The 21,799-nt window shown below is 36.7% G+C and overlaps 1 pseudogene; it reads right to left on the bottom strand.

Annotated features, from left to right (window-relative positions):
- Positions 1 to 9,694: 9,694 nt before the first annotated feature.
- On the bottom strand, positions 9,695 to 9,814 carry LOC144240289 (5S ribosomal RNA; annotated as a pseudogene).
- Between the last annotated feature and the right edge of the window lie 11,985 nt (positions 9,815 to 21,799).

The following is a 21,799-nucleotide window of genomic DNA, read 5'->3' as shown; positions in this document are numbered from 1 at the left end:
GTAAATATTTCCTCATTTAATGTCATGGAAATGCATCAAAGTCATGTCCTACATTGAGAGACTTCTGTGATGCAATGTGCTGTTTTTCCTTCTTCTGAAAACTAAGATTCTCCTACTTTTGTTGTCTCTTGCTTAACCCTACAATCCAACCTCATTCCCTGCTTTTACGTAACATGAACACCAAATCTCGACAGACCTTGCCCTCACCCTTCCAAGTCACATGGGCATCATTTTCAGCAGTGTATTTCGGGGTCCACCTTCTTCTTGCATGGGATGTCTTTTTTCTCCTTCCATACAAATCCAGTGTATCACTAAAGGCCAACTTAAGTGGCTAAAATTTCTCCCTCAATATGTGTTCCCAGACCACCTAAAATACATGCTTCCTGGGATAAGAATTCAGTAAATGTTTGTGGCTTCTTCTCCTATTCCCTTTGATCTCCTGCTCTGAATATCTCTAGTATTTGCTGGTTCCAACAAGTAATAAGACTCTTATATATGTTGTACTGCTAGCATTTTTCATCTGTAACTTTGTCCCAACAACCGGGCAGTAAGAGTATTTGGTCTTGTATATCAAATGCTAAGCTTGTGGTTTTGATCCAAATGACTTTTAGTAGGTAACTTAGGTATTATTCTCTTTGTCTGCATCTGAGTACACAACAGGGTCCACTCAGGGACTAAACAACTTTTAAAATTCTATAAATGTTTACTGAACCAGTAAGCATGATGTGCAAAGCTATTTTATGCCATAAGTAAACATGATGGAAGGCAATTTTGTGACATCAGCATTGTTGTGGAAGCCAGTATAAGGGATAAAACCACCACAGAGTTGAATCCATGGAGAAAAGAGGAAAAAGAGAAATTCTCATTAAGGAGTCAAGAGAGACCAAGATATAGAAAGATGATCAGAGTGACTGGGACACAAGCAATTTACAAGCCAACTTGGATGTTAATGGGTATGAACACAAATATTAAGAGTCACGTAGAAATCTCTCATTAATAGATAAAATAGAATTATCAATGATTTGAGGTAAAAAGAATTTTTTTTGTTTTGATGTTATCCTTCCTTCTGTCTCACTTGTTTTCCTTGTCAGAATGGCTTGGAATGGGAAGACAAAAGCATAAGAACATGGTTTTTTCATAGCTAGTCACAACACCAAAGCAAATAGGCTTGTAGAATGAAAAGAGCTATAAATGTAGTTTGTCTAAATAAATGTATTTGCTTATTTCCACTCCCTCTTGTGATCCCACTAAAAAGATAGTAAAGGAATAAAAGAGGCATAAACTCAAAAGAACGACAGAAAAGGAAGGGATACAAAAGCAGACAAACGATGTCAAAAAATTTACAAGCAAGTGAACAACTGAACAAGCGATAACTGATTTATCAGAATGTAGGAAGCTCTGAGCTGTCAAGTGATGGTGTGTGTGTGTGTGTGTGTGTGTGTGTGCGCGCGCGCGCATGTGTTGGCACAGGGTGGGGGTATATAGACAGAAGCCAACAAGATTCAAGCTAAATTGCACTATAGTAATCTTGAAAGGCTCAGAAATAAGAGGCAGCTGGTACTCCTGGAGGTGGAAGTGATAGATGAAACCAAATAAGAGATTTGTTTGAAAGTCTTTAAAAAAAAAAAAAGGGCAGTGAAGAGGTACCTGGATGGCTCAGTTGGTTAAGCATCATCTCAGGTGATGATCTCATGGTTCATGGGATCAAGCCTTCATTAGGCTCTGCACTGATAGTGCAGAGACTGTTTGGGATTTTCTTTCTCCCTATCTCTCTGCCCTTCTCCCATTCACACATATGGGCACTCTCTCTCAAAATATAAACTAAAAAGAAAAGGAACAGTGAAGCCGCTAGATCTTTTCTCCAAATAGGCTTAAAACACAAGGTTACTTCTCTAGAGAAATCAAACAGTACTACTAGTAAGACAACCTACAGATTCTGATATGTACAGGTCTCCAATTAGATAGCAATATCCTTGACTAACACCCTACAAGGAAGCCCACCAATTGATAAGCTCTATTCACACAGAGCTTCTATCCTGTTTTTTACCTTCATTCTTAGATATGAGAGTCAGGATCCCCAGACATTTGAAGAGAATCCCCAACATGAACACAGAGACAAAACAAGCAAACAAGAAACATACACAGGAAATTGGGGGGGCAGGGCGGTGGAGATAATGCAGAAAACAAAAGAAATCTTCAAAAAAAGGTGTGATAAAAACTTTTACAGAACTAAGAGATAATCCATGAACCAAGAACAAAAGGAATAAAGCCCTTTAAAATTAAAAATATGGTAAAGACACAAATACACAATTCATGGAAGAGTTGAAATACATAATTGTGGAAATACCCCAGAAAGTAGGCCAATAAGATAAAAGAGGATTTTTTTTAAGATTATAAAACTCAAACAGAAAAATAAACATCCAACTAATAGGAATCCAATAGGGGGAAACAACAGAAAGAGGAAAGTTTTCAAAGCCATACTAAAAAAATCCTAAAATTAACAAGTCCATTAACGGCTCAATAAAGTGAATAAAAAAGACTGATACCAAAGTATACAACAAGGACATTGTAATCAAATATCTTGAAAAAAAGAAAAAAGAAAAGAAAAACCTGTGAAAGATTTAAACACACACACACATACAAAGAAGTAGAAATAATAATGATGTTAGATGGGTCAAAAGCAACATTGGGAAGTAGATGACAATAGAGTTAGGTCATCAAAACTTTTAGCAAAAATGTTTCCCAAACTGGCATTTCTACACTCAGCTCAAATATGACTCAAATGTGAAAGCAAAATAAAGACATTTTAAAATGCAAAGTCGGAAAAACTTTACTCCTATGCCCTCTTTCTGGGAAGGTACTGGAGATACTGCAGTAAAGTAATAGATTTACCAAAAAGAGGGAACTAGGGATCCAGAAATCCAGGGCTTTCATGCAGAAGAGACACAAAAGATTCCCAGGGAGATAGCTGTGCCTCAGATCAAAAGAGCAATTAATTACTTTCAGTTTCAACTCAGACATAACTTGAAGTTGTAACTCCCATCCTTACAAGAAAGCTGAATAAGCTGAAAATCAACATCTTTTTTTGTACCCATCAAAGACTTGAGGTCATAGGGCAAACCACCAGCTCCAGTCTGGAGAAACAGGCAAATCCAGAGTCAGAGCTAAGACCTAAGAAATGCTGGAGCATAGATTGGTGGGAACAGCTCAATGATGATTTGGAATTGATAAAAAGTGGAATTGCTAGAGGCTGAGTGTGAACTGGCATAGGGATGAGAAACTCCTGGGAGTCAAGTGGGCATCCATGTTTTCATGAGTTTTATCTCCAGAAATCCCACCAGGTTTTCAGGGTGAAAAACTGAGAAAGATCTTCTTGGTGCTCTAGCAGGGATAGAGAAAGAGTAACCATTGTGAAATATGACCAAAGATTCTCCATAGTATTAACAAGGGCACTTGTCATGTTGAGCACTGGGTATCTTTTGAAAGTGATGAATCACTAAATTCATCTGAATACTACTGAAACCAATATTACACTATATGTTAATTAGCTAGAATTTAAATAAAAATTTAAAGGAAAAGTCAATAGCAAGGGGTTTGGCAGTTTTTTATGAAGTTAAACCTATACTTACCCTATGCTCACCAAAACCACTCAAAAGTATATACTTTAGAGAAACAAAAACATAGGTCGACAAAATACTTTTGCAAGAATGTCTACAGTAGCTTTATTCAGAATAACCCAAGACTGGAAATGTCCAAATGTCCATCAGTGGGAAAATGGATAACAAATTATAGTATCTTTGTATAATAAAATCTCACTCAACAACGAAAAGGAAAAAACTATAGATATATTAAATAACATGAATAACTCTTACAGAAATCACATTGTGTCAAAGAAACCAAACACGAAATAGTATATATTGTGTGATTTCCTTTATGCAAAGTTCTAAAGCAGGCAAAACTAGTACTTAATGATAAAAATCAGAAGAGAGGTTGACTCTGGGAACCAGTGAGTAGGGGCTGACTAGGAAGCAGCATCAGGAAATTTCTAGGGTGATGGAGCTGTCCCCTATGTTGATGGAGTACAAGTAACATGGGATTTATGTTTGTCAAAACTCAGTGAAGTTAAAACTTCATTTTGCTTTTTATGGAATGTAAATTTTATTAAAATTAAAAAGAACCCTAAACAAATATTTATTTTTATTTAACTTATTTTTTCTTATTTGCATCCAAGTTAGTTAGGATATAGTGCAACAATGGTTTCAGGAGTAGATTCCTTAATGCCCCTTACCCATTTAGCCCACCCCCACAACCCCTCCAGTAACCCTCTGTTCTCAATATTTAAGAGTCTCTTATGTTTACACAAATATTTTTTAAAAATTTGTAGCCAGTGTGGGGGCAGTATCCCACAACTGGGGGCTCTTTTATATACCCTGATGCTGAGCTGTGATTCTTAAACCTGGCCACACCTTAACTATTTATTGGGGAGTTTACATTCTGCTGAATCCTGGGGCTGACTTACCCCCAGAAATTCTGACCCTGTCGGGGGAGGGGGTGATCTTGAAATCTACATTTCAGAATAAATTCCAGGGATGCTTAATGTACATGTGAGGGTACATTTAGATCTTGATAGACATTTTTAAGAGTCTGCTACAATATTTGGTCCCAGTCACCTTATTCATAGAGAGAAAAAATAATAATAATTGACTTCTCATCAGAAGCCATTTCAGCTACAAGATAGTGGAGTGAAATATTCAAAGTGCTGAGAGAAAAGAAATCACCAACTTAAAATTGTATGTCCAGTGAAAATATCCTTCAAAAGTGAAGGAGAAAATACAGACTTTCCCAGGCAAAACTGGGAGAATCTATCATCAGCAGATCAACCCTACAAAAAAACGTTAAAAGAAGCTCTTTGAGGGACAGAAATGGTTTCTATAAAATACCCAGGGCTACATAGAGAAACGAAGAGCATCAGAAAAGAATTAATAAAGGTACAATAAAAACCTTTTATTTTTCTTGTTCTTAATGCATCTAAAAGATAATTGCTTAAAATAGTAATAGAGAGGGTGATTATAGCATATAAATAAGCAAAATGAGTGACAGCAATGTCATAAGGACCAGGAGGCAGGAATTAGAAATACTCTGCCATAAGATACATGAAGCAGTATAGCATTATCTGAAGGTGGACTCAAACTAACTAAACATGTATACTGTAACCTTTGGGGTAGCCATTAAGAATTTTTAGAAATATGTATAATTGACATGCTAAGAGAGGAGAAAAAATATAGTCATATAAATTGCTGAAAAAAAGGAGAAAAAAGAACAACCAATCTATATTGGAGCAGGAAAACAGAGGACCTGAGATAGGAGTTCTCCCAGAATGAAACCAAGAGATCACCCATTATATTTGAATGTGTTGAAAATAGACACTTATGTTAGCTTGGGGACAAAATACTAATAAATATAGAAGACTAAACCAAAGTAAAACTGAGGCAACAACTAACTCCGCATAAAACAAAAAGTTGTACAAGGAAAGAAATATTCTGATATTCAATCCATGTTCTCAATAACATAAATAATAGATATTAATTTTTTAAAATGTGATACAATGATACTGAGTAGGGTGAAGTAAGATAGGGGGCATGTAAGATAACAAAATCTTCATTTTTTCTTAGAAAGAGTACAATACATAACTTTTTAAATATTAAGAAAAGGCAACATAAGCACAGTATTCAGAATTATGGAGTGGGGCACCTGGATGGCTCAGTCGGTTAAGTGTCTTACTCTTGATTTTGCCTCAGGTCATGACCTCACAGTTTATGGGATTGAGCCCAGCATCGTTCTCTGTACTAACAGAGCCTACTTGGGATTCTCTCTCCCTCTCTCTTCTGCCTCTCCCCCATTCATTCAAGCACATGTGCACAGTCTCTCTCAAAAATAATAATTATTATACTTAATAATTATTAAGTAATAATAAGTAAACAGCAACAAAAGAATTATGGAGTAACGACCTAAAGAAACAACAAAAAGAAATGAAAATTATTGCCTCTGTGGAATAGGGAATAAAAGATGGAGCAGGGAACACTACTTACCTGTTTATTTATGTATGTATTTGCTTACTGTTTTAAGCTGCTACCTGACTTTTTAAAATGTGTTTATTTTGTAAAATAAAAAATAAATTTTAAAAAGAAAGAAAACAAATAGGAGGAACCCAAAGGATATTCAGGAAGATCATTCTGGGATGCTTCCAGCAGAGATTAAGAAGAGAAAATTGATTCGAGTGCCTGGGTGGCTCAGTTAGTTAAGTGTCCAAGTCTTGATCTTGGCTCAGATCATAATCTCACAGTCTGTGAGTTGAAGCTCTGAGTCCAGCTCTGCACTGACAGTGCAAAGCCTATTTAGGATTCTGTCTCTCCTCTCTGCTTCTCCTCTACTCATGTTCTCTCTCTCTCTCAAAACAAATAAATAAACTTTAAAAAAAAAGAAAAAAAAGACAGTTGATTAAAGAAATATTTAGGGGATAAAGTTTATAGCAGTTGGAGATGAATTTGAAAAATGACATGAAGGAAATGTACGTGTTGAGGGTAACTCATAGGTTCTGACTAAACTACAGGAGGTGCTATTCTTAAAGATAGCAAACAGTAGAAGAGGAGAAATTTGGGTCTGAATTTTGTGTTAGATGTGTGGAATGAGATGCCTTTGAGGCATCCAGGTAGAAATATAATCAAGACAGTGATCTATCTATTTGTGCCCAGAACTCAGTGGAGAGATTCGGGCATGATATATATTTGGAAGTCATAGACCTATAGATGGTGACATAGATGAAATTGCTTGGTGGAGAAAAACACAGGAAGGAGAGAACAGTGCCTAGGAATGAGCTATGAATACCCAAGTACAGGCAGACAGATAAAAGGATGCATATGTGAAAGGTTTGAAAAGGCTTTTGGCCCCACAAGATGGAATGAAAATCCAGACTAGAGTGTCACTGAAGACAAAGGAATAAAGTATTGAATAAAGACATGATCAATAGAGCATAACAATGACTTTCCCCTCATATGGAACATATTTTTGAGGTGATCCAAGGAGGACTGGTCATGGCCTGGTTGGAATATCAAAATTTTGGTGGTTGACATTTAATCATATCAAAAAATATAGTCTTAGCAAACTATAATTCTAGGGAGAAATGCCATATTGACATACAGCAACAGTTTTCATGATTTCAAAACAAGGCATTTCAGTTGCATTAAATATGAGGAGGAGAATGAGTAGGAGAAGGGGACTTAACATTTACTGAGATACTAAGTATGGCACTTAACAGATTTTAACTTGTGTAATCCCTAAAACAATTCTCTGGTTTATTACGTATTGTTATTCCCATTTTTCAAAATAGCAATTTGAAGCATGTAGAAGTTAAACAATTTACATCATTTTATTTTCACTCAACGTCTGCCTAGAAAATGTCTTACCAAACTTTTTTGAAATGGTTAGGTTTTTTTATAGGGAGTAACACAAGGCAATAGAACTGAAGGGACTTGCGGTATTATTCTTCCCATATATATTCAGAAATTGTTTGATAAAAGTGGGTTAACATTTTTACACTGAAAAGAAGAATTACTGATTACATGTATACATGGTAAATATTCATCTTTAAATTAAGAAAATCCTAACTTATAGGCAGAAAGAATGAAGCATTAGAGAATTTATGCCATTTAATTAGTACTAAATTCTGCCAATTTTTTCTTTGTGTGTTTTTACAATCCAATTTCCCTTTTTGCTACCATCTGAATTCTGCTTCTGATTTTTTTGGTCTCGTGTCACTGTCTTTGCCTGCAATCCTCTCACTCATCCATCTTGTATATCACTGACATATTAACCTCTCTACAAAACTTATAATTGTTTCATCCTGCCGTGAAAAAAGGACTCCAAGCTACGTACGCATGTGTCTAAAATGCACAGCCCAGGGGCGCCTGGGTGGCTTAGTCGGTTAAGCGTCCGACTTTCGCTTGGGTCATGATCTCGCGGTTCGTGGGTTCGAGCCCCGCGTCGGGCTCTGTGCTGACTGCCAGCTCAGAGCCTGGAGCCTGTTTCAGAGTCTGTGTCTCCCTCTCTCTCTGACCCTCCCCTGCTCACGCTGTCTCTCTCTCTCTCTCTCTCTCCTAGAAATAAATAAAACATTTAAAAAAAAATAAAAAATAAAATGCACAGCCTAGCAGGCAGGACGCACCATAGTCTCACCAACATTTATTCTCAGACTTCTATCCTCATTGAAACAATCACCTCCAACCGAGTCATTCTGCTCCATGTCGCAGCCTTTCTTGTGCTGGCTTCATTCATGTGAGCCCCTTTGTCTGAAATTCTATATCACTTCCTCTGTCTATCCAGATCTCACCCATCTTTGAAATGTCATCCTTTTCATGAATGTTTATTTTTCCCCCACAACATTCCGGGTTATAGTCACCTTTCCCTTTATGGTTTTATGCCAATATCTACAAACTTCATTTAGCATTCCATCAAGAACTATTGCAAGCACTAGTTTTCACTTTTTTTTTTTAATGTTTTATTTATTTCTAGGAGAGAGAGAGAGAGAGAGACAGCATGAGCAGGGGAGGGTCAGAGAGAGAGGGAGTCACAGACTCTGAAACAGGCTCCAGGCTCCGAGCCGGCAGTCAGCACAGAGCCCGACGCGGGGCTCGAACCCACGAACCGCGAGATCATGACCTAAGCGAAAGTCGGACGCTTAACCGACTAAGCCACCCAGGCGCCCCTAGTTTTCACTTTTTTCTTATCTGCCTATGAGATTTATATGATTTGCTTTCTCATTAGATTTTAAACTGCTTAAGAGCAGGTACCAATCAAATACAAATAAAAGGCCATCTTTTACAGCCAGACCACTATGGTAGATACAAAAATAAAGCTATGAAACAAGGCAGATACCGTCTCTGTTCACACAGTGCTTATAGGTTCCATCCTTTTTAGCACCAGTCGGCCTTTTGTGTGTTAGTGGAGATAAGGCTGTATTCCGTGACGATGCCTATCCATGATTCCTACTAGTGTACCACGAAACAGACTTTTACATTATACAAAGTGTCCATGGAACATGAAAAAATTTTTATCAAGACAAGTCTGTATTCCCAAATTCACATTCTAAAGCAAAGAAATTCACTGCTCTTCCACACTCAAATATCTTTGTTCTTGTCAGTAGACATATATAGAAGCAACCTTGTACTGAATCCTGTGGCCTAGGGTGTGGTTTTACCGCAGGGTCATGTTCAAATAAATTCTTTGTGCACTTTGTGATATATGTATACACACACACACACACACACACACACACACTACTGGTTCTGCTTCGCAGTAGAACTCTTATACAAATTGCAAAATAACAATGATATTGAAGAAGGTGAGGTCAAAGAGGCCAGATTTGGGATTCAGATGTAGCTCCTATTGTACTTACTGAAACAAACACCCTACTACCTAATGATAGAAATGTTTGAGAACAAATAGAGTAACAAAAAATTAGCCTAGCAGTTCTGGATAAATACATGGCATTTGAAAAATCTCTTTAATGCAAGATAACATATCTGAAAGTACTAAAACCAGGTAAGGTTCCTAATTATTCTTCCAGATCCATTGAAAGAAATAGAGGCAGTCCTACAACATGAGAAGGATAGAGAAAGCCCATTTCAGTGTCTCTTAAATTTTGATGTACATGTGATTCACCTAGGGGTCTCCCATCCAAGTACTAACCAGGCCCGACCCTGCTTAGCTTCCGAGATCAGACGAGATCGGGCGCATTCAGGGTGGTATGGCCGTAGACCCTAGGGGTCTCTTAAAATTCAGATTCTGATTCAGAAGATTTAGGCTTTTCTGCATGGTGAGGAGTGATTCTTAATTGGTCAAAAACCCAACCAATTATGGGGAATATGAACACTTCTTTCAATTGGTGGCAATGTAGATGTGATAGAGCCAAAATAAAGATCACACTTACTAGTGACATCTTGCCAGTTCAGGCTGGCCATAGTTTTCCCACCCATGGACTCTTTCAGACTAAGCCTCCATTGTACCTGGGCACTGCCCTTTCACTATATCAGATTCCACTGCAAGCAACATGTCAAGGCTCATGCCTTCCCACAGAGCTGGTAACAAGCCTGATCCCCCATCAGTTTAGTAATAAGTAAAGCCTATTCTCCTATTGCTTCATCTTTTCAAATCAACTGCTAAGCCTGCAGTAGTACCACTACTTATCTTTTCTGGCTTAACAGGTCTTTCCTATCATAATGATAAGCCTCCACAAGAACTACCTCCACTTGCCTTCACAAGCCAAGTCCAACTCCCAAGACCCACAAGTGCCTCTTAGTACATCGTGGCCAATATTATTTAAGACACAACAAATGTTGCCATTGTGTGCAATTTTTCTTCTTGAAGTTCAAGGACTGAACCGTCTGACAATCTTATCAAGCCAAAATTCATTTTTGGGGGCACCATCCTGAATCTGTCAAAACAAACCTGTATAGAACTCTATCTGCATTCACATCCGGTATTGTCAGAAGAGCAAAGTAGACCCCGACATGCAAAGAAGGCAGCGATGCTGCAAATTATCTCCCATCATGCCCAATTGCCTTAACAGGCTGTCATCTCAGTTCACAGCAAGGCACCAAATCAGCTACAGATGCCAAATCTGCAATGTATGCTCCAGTTCAGTGATAGGTTTTCTCTAGAAACTGTGAGAGAACCAGCACAATAAACATGACTGACATAATGTTACCCATAATGGCAATTGCAACCTGCTCTTATTCAAATGAGTCATCATGGGATGCTGATTAATATCTTCTTTAAATTTCCCAAGTATATTCTTTGGGTGATTCTTGTAGTATGGCTTTAATCCAGTGCTCCTTTTCAGGAGAAAACAAATCAGGGGGCTTTGACTCTCATTGGCTATGATTCAACACCACATGTGAAACAGTTAAAAGTATGATTCCCTGGTTCAGAGATATTCTCTCAAGCAGTGATGGTGTCCTTTCTTCACATCACTACCCAGTTATACACTCCTTTCCCACAGTTTCCATTTATTACCTTGTTTCAGCCTTCCTGGGTGGGGGTCTCTGCCCAACCACAGAGTAGGCAGTAGGTATAGCTTTGCCAGAGTTTGCCCAGAAAACAGGAATTGGGTTTGCAAGGTTAAGGATGATGAGACTATTTCTACTACTAACCAGTGAGACAGTACTGAGTCAAATTTGGAGAAATTAAAATGGTGTTCTGAATGCTGTGTATTTCTTCCAGACACACAAGGGCAGTCCCAGAGCCAGCAAATAGGGATACAGAAAAATAGAGAAAAATTTTGTGAGACAGGAAGAATCCAAGATTATTGTGATTGCATCAAACCCCACTCCTTTGTTGCCGATTCCACCTTCTAGAAACCTGTCCAAAAGTGTCTTCCCTTTACTACCCATATTGTCAGATGAAGGATATATTCATCAAAGTGAGTCAGCCCTCTTTTCCTGCCTTATCACTCCCCAGGTTACTGATAGATGTTTTAATCACTTATCCCAGCTCTCAACAAAACTTTTACTTTGTGTGTTGTCAATGATACCTGTCCATTCATTATTACTCTTTGTAGTCCAGTTTTGTACTTTGCTAGCATCCCAATGCACAGCTTGATCCAATGAAACCTGGGGAACCAATTAATGTACCACCTGGTGCTCCATACCATAAATGGCATTCTCAGCCACTGCTTAGGTCACCAGGTAAGCACAGATCAATGTAGATTACATGTCTACTCCAGGTGGGACACATTTTAACCACCTGTGACTACTAGTGAGAGCCCTAGGTATTCACTTGCCAGCTAAATGCTGGCTCTTCAGAAACTCTTACCCAAAGCCATCTTCAGGTGTTTCTTTCCTTGTTGACACCGGTACAGTCTTTTACCTCATTAGAAGCTTCAACAGGAAGCAAAGGAATCTGCCATTTTTTCCACCTAATATTTCATAACATGAGCATCTTCATGCTGTTCAGTTCAAGCAACTAGGTAGTTATTTCTAGGGGCTGGACAAAGACAGCCTCTACATTCCGGTCCCCTTGTGAGCCATCAGCTGAGCCTTTCTGGGTGGCATCCAGATAGCCCACTTCAATTCACCACTGGAATTCCTACAGCTATTTTCATAATTGCATTCTCCATGAAGCATTGTCAAGACCTTGGCAAGGTCAAGTTCTTGCAGTACTAGAATGGATACACAACCCTCAATTTTGACCATAATTCAAACTTACTGTTTCTTCTTCAGTTTTGTGATCCAGTGATCAACTGGGGCAAACTGCTAGACTGTATTTCAGTTTGGGAACTTTTATCTGTAAACCAGGAAATTAACTTTGCTTTAACAAGGAAAAAACCTATAATCCAAACCATTCGGCACTAAGAGCTGCCACTTTTGGAAGCTCCTGTTGTTGGTTCTAAGGGCAGGGCGGCAATGTAGTTATGGATACACTACACATCTCCATGGCCACAGCCAGTGGCGTGCTCTTACAACCATTTCCATTTTAACCCTGAGCTCTTCGCTCTTCTGAGATGCTCATCCCTCATGGGAAATGAATCTGACATTACCCAAGACATAAAGGTGTTTTGAATCTCAGAGTCATTTTATTTTTCTTAAATTTTAAGTGTATTTATTTATTTGAGAGAGAAAAAGACAGCACAAGTGGGGGAAGGGCATAGAGAGAGGGAGAGAGAGAATCCCAGGTGGGTCCACAATGCCAGTGCAGAGCCCAGTGTAGGGCTAAAACTCATGAAACCATGAGATTATGACCTGAGCCTAAACCAAGAGTAGAACCCTTAACCAGCTAAACCACCCAGGCACCCTTTAGAATCATTTTAAATCCCTGATCAAAGGGAGCACCTCCACTAAATGCCAGTAAGAGGCCAGTAATTGTTTATCAAAGGGGTTGTATCTCTTTTTGGCATTACATAACTATAAATTCAATATTCAAAATTACTGTTTGGGGAGGAGAGGATAATGTTAAAGCCTTCTGCAAGAGACTCCAGTCTGCATGTGTCTAGATAGTAAAAGCCTCCAAATAATTTGTGCATTAGGCCAACCCAAATGATACTGTTTTGGGCTATAGCCTCTGCAAGCTTCTCAAAGCCTGTTTTTTGTTGTTGTTTTGGATCTCATTCAAATTCGGATTTTTTTTTTCTTGCTGGTCAATGTATCAGGGCTAACAAGATGCCCAGAAACAGGGTATGTGTTCCCCACAGCCAAAAGGCTCCACAAATTATTGTGTCTCTTTCTTATTAGCAGGGCCTGGCACATATATCCACGTAATCCCTGCCTTGTGTGGACTGTCTTTCGTGGCCTCCAACATAAGTCATTCTCAAATGTTTAGTAATTGATTCAGCCCTGTGTTTTAGCCAGACAGACTAACCATCTTCAACTAGTCACATGTACCGATGCTATTTTCAAATCTGGGTTTCCTTCTCTGAGAGGTAAACTTCTATGCTTTCGTTGATGCTTACGTTAACTTGCTTTTGATTGTGACTGAGTCACAAATCCCAGCTTGCCAGGTTGTCAAAATACACAGGAGGATTCAGTTACCCTTAGGAAAGGTTGGTGAATGTTTATCAGTCATTCTCATGAAAAAGGGAACTTTGCCTTACTTGTTTCTAAATTGGGACAGAAAAGAAAGCATTAACTAAGACTATCACAGCATACCAGCCATCTTAGCTTATTGGATTTCCTGAACAGCTCTCCCCACGTCTGACATGTTGGGAGTTATCAGTAGAATTACTTGATGTAAGCACAATAAACAGCAGCTCGTTTCCATGAGTCGCCCACTTTTTTTCACAGGCCAGAGATGGAGGAGGCTTTAGGCAAATCTAAAAATTCCTAATTAATAGAACCAATTAAAATCAAGCGAAATGTGCGGCACCTGGGTGGCTCAGTCAGTTAAGCATCTGACTTTGGCTCAGGTCATGATCTCTCAGGTTCATGAGTTTGAGCTCCCTGCTTTGGACTCTGTGTCTCCCTCTCTCTCTGCCTCTCCCCCACTCGCTTTCTGTATCTCTCTCAAGCTTAAACAAACATTTTAAAAAATCAAAAAAAATCAAAATTAAAAAATTAAAAAAAATAAAAAATCAAGCAAAATGTAAGATTGCCAGTAATGGCAAAGCCCTCCATTCATAATCACATTTATTCCACCTATGCACTTGGGTATAAAGAATGCCATTGCAAGTTTTTGCGTTTGGGTTTTTTTTAATTAGTTTTATTGTAGTTGTTTACTTTTTCACTCACCAAACAATGGTTTTGCCGTAACCCTAGTACTTAACATCACAACTATACCATACCTCTAAAGACTTGCTTTTGGTCTCCTGACATTTTCCTACCACTAGATATCAGATATTGAAGTACATTCTGCACCAGGATGTTACAATTCCATCATTCCAAGGTTATTCAATGTAATCATAGCATATAGCCTTGTATCCCCCGGTGGGATTCCAGTCAATCATCTTTTCCTTCACCCCCTTAACAGACGGAGTAAACTCAGCACTCTGCTTTACCTCACTCTTCTTCCACTCCTTATCAGTACTATGGAATTTAAATTCATTCATGCTGATGTAAATAGAGTGAATTTAACAAGTCCCTTTAGGCAAGGTGGTCACTTGTGCTGAAGAAGTTTTTCTTCCTTCCAGCTAGCAATACTGTTCCTCCTAGCAATGTGCAAAGTGGATACAATTTCCTTTTGTTTCCAAATACCTGCTTTAACTTTACGTGGTCTGACGTTATTTCCCCTGGCCCCATAAGTGATTTCGTTTTTACTAAAGCATCTTGGTATAACCAGGGGATTGTATTTCTGGCCATTTCTTCCTCTAGTTTTTCCTTCTAAATGCATTCTCCCAATTCCTTAAGAGTCAAAGTTTTAACACCCAAATCCCATTGATAAGAATTGTCCCTGGAAATCTGTCACAGACTTTTTACTACTTTGAACCCAGAGTGGATTGGCAACCACCTTAACTTCAAAATGTTAGATTTTCATGCTGGTCAAGATGGACTGAATCTACTATTACCTAATTACAACTCTGGATGATACAAAAAGCAACCACCTGAGAGTTCTGAAAATTAAATAATAGCAGGCAGATTAGGAAAAGAAATTAAAATTTTGATGAAGAGCGGTAATGCGGTGAGTTTTCCTCTGTCTTGCCAGAGGATCAGAAAAATAGGCCATTATTTAAATTTTGTATTTCTCTCTGAGATTTTCTATTTTTTTAATATATTTCAAATATGCTTGTAATTGTTTGTTAAAGGTTTTTTATGATGACTGCTTTAAATTCCTTCTCAGATAATTCCAACATCTGTATCATTTCAGTATTGGCATTGATTGTCTTTTCTCATTTAAGATTTTCCTGATTCTTGGTATGATGAGTGATTTTGACAGTATCCTGGACATTCTGAGCATTGTTATGAAACTCTAACTAAATCTTCTGATTTAGCAAGTCTTTTCTGACACTTTGCTGGTGGGTGAGAAAGGGAACTTTCCCACTATCCCCAGGTGGAGATGGAAGGCCAGGCTCCCCCCCTCCCACGTGTTCTCCACTGACACCAAAACAGAGGGTGTGTCATCACAGCTGGATGGAGGGAAAGTCTGGCCTCTTCACTCAGCTTTTGCTAAGTAAGATGTGACCACTATTTATTCTGGGTTGTAATTGTTTCGTTAAGGTGGTTTGCATCTAAAAGATTTCTTTCTTGCTAATCTGCCAGTTTTCTGTTTCTTTAGCTAGAGAGAGACAGTTTTCCTTGGGGCTTTTTTTTTTTTTTTTGGTCTGTGCCCATTAGTGTTTCTCGGTTGCCTCTTTAGCATCCAGTCCAGGATATATAAATCCTCAACAACAACAAAATCAACAAATTTGATGTGAACTCTGCCAAATTTTCCATGCATCCCGTGTCCCTAATTTTTCTACTTTCTCACTACCTTCCAAAGTCTTCTAAGTTTGCTTTATATGTTTTGTTTTCATTTTTAGCTGTACTTATTGGGAAAACTGGGGAAATGTTGGTCTACTGCATCTTGTCTTACAACCAAAGAAACCCTGTCTTTCAAAACAAGACAATCAATTTTTTTCCAGAGAATTTTAACAGAACGCGTTGTTCATGTCATTCTATTCAAAATGTCCAGGATATAATCTAAAATTACTTGAAATACACAGATCCAGGAAAATGTGCCTAATTCTAGCAGAAAGAAAATCAAGACATGACAACCCTCAGATGACTCAGATATTGAAATGATCAGAAAAATACTTTAAATTAAGTATTATAATTATGCTCTAAGGCAAAGGTGAAGACTCTTGAAATGAATGAAAAATAGAACTTTTCAGCACAGAAACATTAACTATAAAAACAAATGAAATAAAAATTTTAGAACCAAAAAATACAATATTGGGAATGAAAAAATCAGTGCTTGGGCTCAATAGCAGAATAGAGATGAAATTGGGAAGAGTGTAGACAATAGGTTAAGATAAATTATCCTAGCTGAAGAATAGAGGGAAGAAAGAAATAGAAAATAAATGAACAGAGACTTAGGGACTTGTGAGACATTATTAAATGGTCTAATATTCATATCATTGTCACCAGAAAAGAAGATGAGAAACAAATAGTAAAGGAAAAAATATCTGAAGAAATCACACTAAAAATTTCCCAGATTTGAAGAAAGGACTAAATCTATATATTTAAGTAAGTAGCTCAGCAAACCACACTCAGATAAACTCAAAGAAAATCAAGACCAACACATTATAATAAAATTGCTGAAGACCAAAAATTGCCATAAAAATTGAAATGAGCCATAAAAATTGTGTATAGAAGAACAGCAATTTGAATGACTGGATTTTTCATTAGAAATTAGGGAAGCCAGAAAACAGTGAAACAACATCTTTAACGTTCTGGAAAAAAGTACTATCAACCCACAATTCTACGTCCAGTGAAAATATCCTTCAGGAATGATGACAAAATAAATATGTGCTTAAATGAAGGAAAACTAAGAGAATTTGTTCCCGACAAGTTTGCTCTAAAATAAGTGGTAAAAAGAAGTTCTTCTGGCTGAAATAAAATGATGTCAGGAAAATACTGGAACTTCAGAAATAAAGGAAGAACAATAACAATGAGTATATATTTAGAGAAGTATTTTTTATTTTCCTTTTTAAAAAAATTTATTTATTTATTTTGAAAGAGAGTGAGAGAGGGAGAGAACAGGATATGGTCAGAGAGAGAAGGAGAGAGAGAATCCCAAGCAGGCTCCATGCTGTCAACACAGAGCCCAACATGGGGCTTGATCTCACAAACCATGGGATCATGACCTGAGCTGAAATCAAGAGTTGACACTTAGCCAACTGAGCCACCCAGGCATCCCCTTATTTTTAAATTTTATGTTAGAGAGAGAAAGACAGATCACACAAGTGGTAGAGGGGCAGAGGGAGACAGAGAGAGAGAGAATCTTAAGCAGGCCTCATGCTCAGCATGGACTCTGACACAGAGTTTGATTGCAATGACTGTGAGATCATCACCTGAGCCAAAATCAAGAGTTAGACATTTAACTGACCGAGCCACCCAGGCACCCCTAAGTAAATATTTTTAAAATTATTTTCTTTTCCTAAGTTTCTTAAATATGTACACTCACTGAAAATGAAAATTATAGGGCTCCTTGAGTGGCTCAGGGGTTAAGCAGCCAACTTTGGCTTAGGTTATGATTTCACAATCTGTGGGTTCAAGCCCTGCATCAGGCTCCATGCTGACAGCTTAGAACCTGGAGCTGCCTTGGATTCTGTCTTTGTCTCTCCCTCTCTCTTTCTCTTTGCCCCTGCCCTGCTCATGCTTTCTCTCTCTCTCTCTGTCTCTGTCAAAAATGAATAATCATTAAAAATTTTTTTAAAAGAAAGTGAAAATTATAACATTCTCGGATGTGGGCTTTCAGTTACTTATATTTAAAACATTTGAAAACCATAACATGAAAGGAAGAAGATAAAGAGAAGATTTCTAAATTTTTTTTGAAGTAGCAAAATATTAACTCTAAGTAGATTGTGAAAGGTTAGTATATGGTAATCCATACAGCATGTGCGTGCATGTACACACACACATGATATATAGCCAATAAACCAATAATATGAAATAAATGAAATATTTAAAAAATCAAACAATCTAAAAGAAGGCAGAAAGTTAGAAACAGAGAGAAAAAATAATAAAATGATAGATTGAACCCCAAGCAGATTAATATTTGTAGCAAATGTAAATAACCTAATCACATTAATTTTGAAAACAAGGAATTTCAGATTAGATTTAAAAATGAGGCCCAACTATATGCCATCTACAAGAAATTCACTTTAACTATAACAGTATAAATATGTGAAAAGTAAAGGAGGAAAAAATATGCCATGCAATTATTAATCAGTAGAAAACTGGAGTTATTATATTAATATGGGACAAAGCATATTTCATAATAAGAAGATACGTATGAATAAAGAGATCCATTAGATACTTATAAAAGATTAGTCCTCCAAAAATATATAACAATCTTAAATATGTGTGTATCTTACAGTAGAATTTCAAAATATATGAATCAAACACTAATACAGTTTACAGAGAAATAAAGAAATCCACAATAATGGGAGACTTAAAGAGTTTTCTTTTAGTAACTGATAGAACAAGACTGTCAAACCACAAAGGTATAGAAGATGTAAGCAACACACTATGAACCAACTTGGCCCAGCTGACATTTATAGACATTTATAGAATATAGAAAATTTTACCCAACAAACATAGTGTACGCATTTGCTTCAAGTTTACATAAGCATTCACCAACACAAACCATATATTTACCCATAAAACAAACCTTAAAATACTTGGAAGAAGTTATCCAAATTATTTCTCTGACCATAACAAAATTAAATTGTAAGTCAATAATAGAAAGATATATGTGGAAAATATCCAAACAAGTGAAAATTAAACAACTTCCTTCTAAATGCCACATGGATCAAACCGGAAGTAGTGGGAAAGTCAGACACTGATTTAAACTGAATAAAAAGTGAAGTAATATATCAAAATTTGCAGCAGAACACTAAATCAGTGACTATGGGATATGGATATATATATCATTAAAACGTTGTATTAGATGGGGCTCCTGAGGGGGTCAGTAGATTAGACATCTGACTCTTTAGTTCACTCAAGTCAGGATCTCAGTTTATGGGATTGTGCCCAGTGTCAGGCTCTGCACTGATAGCATAAAGCCTGCTTGGGATTCTCTCCATTTCCCGCTGCTCCCTGCCCTTCCCCCTCCCCCGCCCCCACGCTGCTCATGTTCTCTCTCTCTCTCTCTCTTTCTGTCTCTCTCAAAAGAAATAAACATTAAAAGAAGTTGTTTTAGAAAAGAAAAAGGTCTCAAATCAATCATTTATGACTCTATCTTAAGAAACTAGAAAATGAAGAGTAAATTGAAACCAAAGCAACTGAAAAGAAGGAAGTTAACAAAAATAAGAGTAAAATAAATGACAGTGAAATTTTAAAACTGGTGAAAATAAGTGAAACCAAAAGTCAATTATTTGAATAGATAAATAAAACTGATAAAATTCTCACTCGATTGGCAGGATAAAGAGAAGACACACATTACTATATCCAGAAGAAAGAAGGGGTATCACTACATATCATATAAACACTGAAAAGGTAATAAGAGAATGCTACCTATTTCTCTATGCGTATCATATGAAAATGTGGATAAAACAGAATGATTCTTTGAATGAATCTGAATAACTTTTTGAAGGAACTGCCAAAATTCACTTAAGAAAGAGATCAAACAATAACTCCATAACCAGAGTATTGGGCAAATTGTACCAACACTCAAAGAAGAAATAATACCAATTCTACATTGTCTCTTCAAGAAAATAGATTAGGAAGGAGCACTTCCCACATTATTTTATGAGACCAGCATTATTCTAATACCAAAATCAGACACAGATACTATAAGAAATAAAAAGTATGGAAAACTATTCTTCATGAATATTAACATATTTTTTCAACAAAATATTAGTAAATAGAATCTGCAATGTGTTAAAAGGATAATAATAATATAATCAACTGGGTATTTTTTTATGAATTTCACAGTTTCAATGTAGAATCAATTAATATACTGCACAATATTAACAGAAGAAAAACTCCATAGTCATCTCAACAGATGTAAAAAAACACCAATTTACAATATTCAATAGCTATTCATGATACAAATCTTATAGCAAACTAGAAATACAAACTTAGGTACCCTAATAAAAGGCATCTACAAAAAATCCTACATCTTACGTCACACTTAAGATGAAAGATTAAATGCTTTTCCCATGATAATAAAATCTATAAAAATTCTTCCCCAAATATTACATCCCACATAAGACTTACTAATAAAAGACTGAAAACTTTGCTGCTAAAATCAATAATGAGGCAAAAATATCTGCTTCCACCCCTCCTACTGAATATCATGCATGAAGTCCTAGCTAGTGTAATAAAGGAAGAAAAGAATAAGAAGCCTACAGATTGGAAAGGAACAAATAAAACTGTCTCTATTTTCAGGTGACATATACTATCTATGTAGAAAATCTAAAGGAAACTAGAAAAATGCTCTCTATTTCTGTCTACCAACAATAAACAATTAAAAATCAAGATTGAGAGGAAAACGTGTCATTTATAATAACACCAAGAGGTGCCTGGGTGGCTCAGTTGGTTAAATGTCTGACTCCTGATTTTGGCTTAGGTTATGATCTCACAATTAACGGAATCGAGCCCAGCTTCAGGCTTTGCACTGACAATGTGGAGCCTGCTTGGGATTCTCTCTCTCTCTCATTCTGCCCCTCCCACACTCATGCTCAGTCTCTCTCTCTCTCTCTTAAAATAAGTAAACTTAAAAAAAATAATACCAAAAATAAATGAAGTAAATATAAACCTAATAAGATATGCAGAGGACCATTGAACTAAAAAATATTAAATATTAATGAAAGAAATAAAAAAGATCAAAGTCAATGTTGGTATATGGAGATATACTATGTCCATAGACTGTAAGAATCAAAATTGTTTAATTGCTAATTCTCCCAAAATTTATCTACAAATTTAAAGTAACACCCCCCCAAAATTCCCAGGAGTATTTTGTATAAATATAAACAAATTGATTCTAAAATGTATATGGAAAGACAAAGGAACTAGAATAGTCAAATAATTTGAAAAAAAGACAAAACATTGGGGATCATACTATCTGATTTCAAGACCTAATATAAAGCTACAGTAATGAAAATTATGTGGTATTGATTAAAGGATAGACCTATATATTAGTGGAAATAGAATAGGGAGCCCACAAATAGACCCACAAAAATATAGACAATAACTTTTTACAGAGGTGTAATATCAATTTAATGGAGCAAAAATGGAGGTTCCAACAAATGGTACGGGAACAAATGGAATTCCATATACAAAAAACAAACAAACAAACAAACAAAAAACAAAAAACAAAAAAACCTCAACACATACCTTATACCTAAGACAAAAATTAGCTCAAATTAGGCTTAAATATAAAACAGAAAAGTATACAAATTTTACAATATAACATACAGGGAAACCTCTATCACCTTAAGTTAGGCAGAGATTTCTTAGATATGACACCAAAACCAAAAGCCATTAATAAAAAGTATTTTTAAACTGACGAATTGGATTTTATTTAAGATATTTTGGTCTCTGAAAGACACCTTAAGAGAATAAAATTAGAAGCCACAGACTTGATAAAAATATTTGCAAATCACATTACT

The sequence above is a fragment of the Crocuta crocuta genome, unplaced genomic scaffold (assembly GCF_008692635.1).
Source record: "Crocuta crocuta isolate KB4526 unplaced genomic scaffold, BGI_CrCroc_1.0 scaffold176, whole genome shotgun sequence".
Taxonomy (NCBI): Eukaryota; Metazoa; Chordata; class Mammalia; order Carnivora; family Hyaenidae; genus Crocuta; species Crocuta crocuta.
Note: the sequence above shows the minus strand (reverse complement) of the source record. Positions and strands in the feature narration are given on the sequence as shown.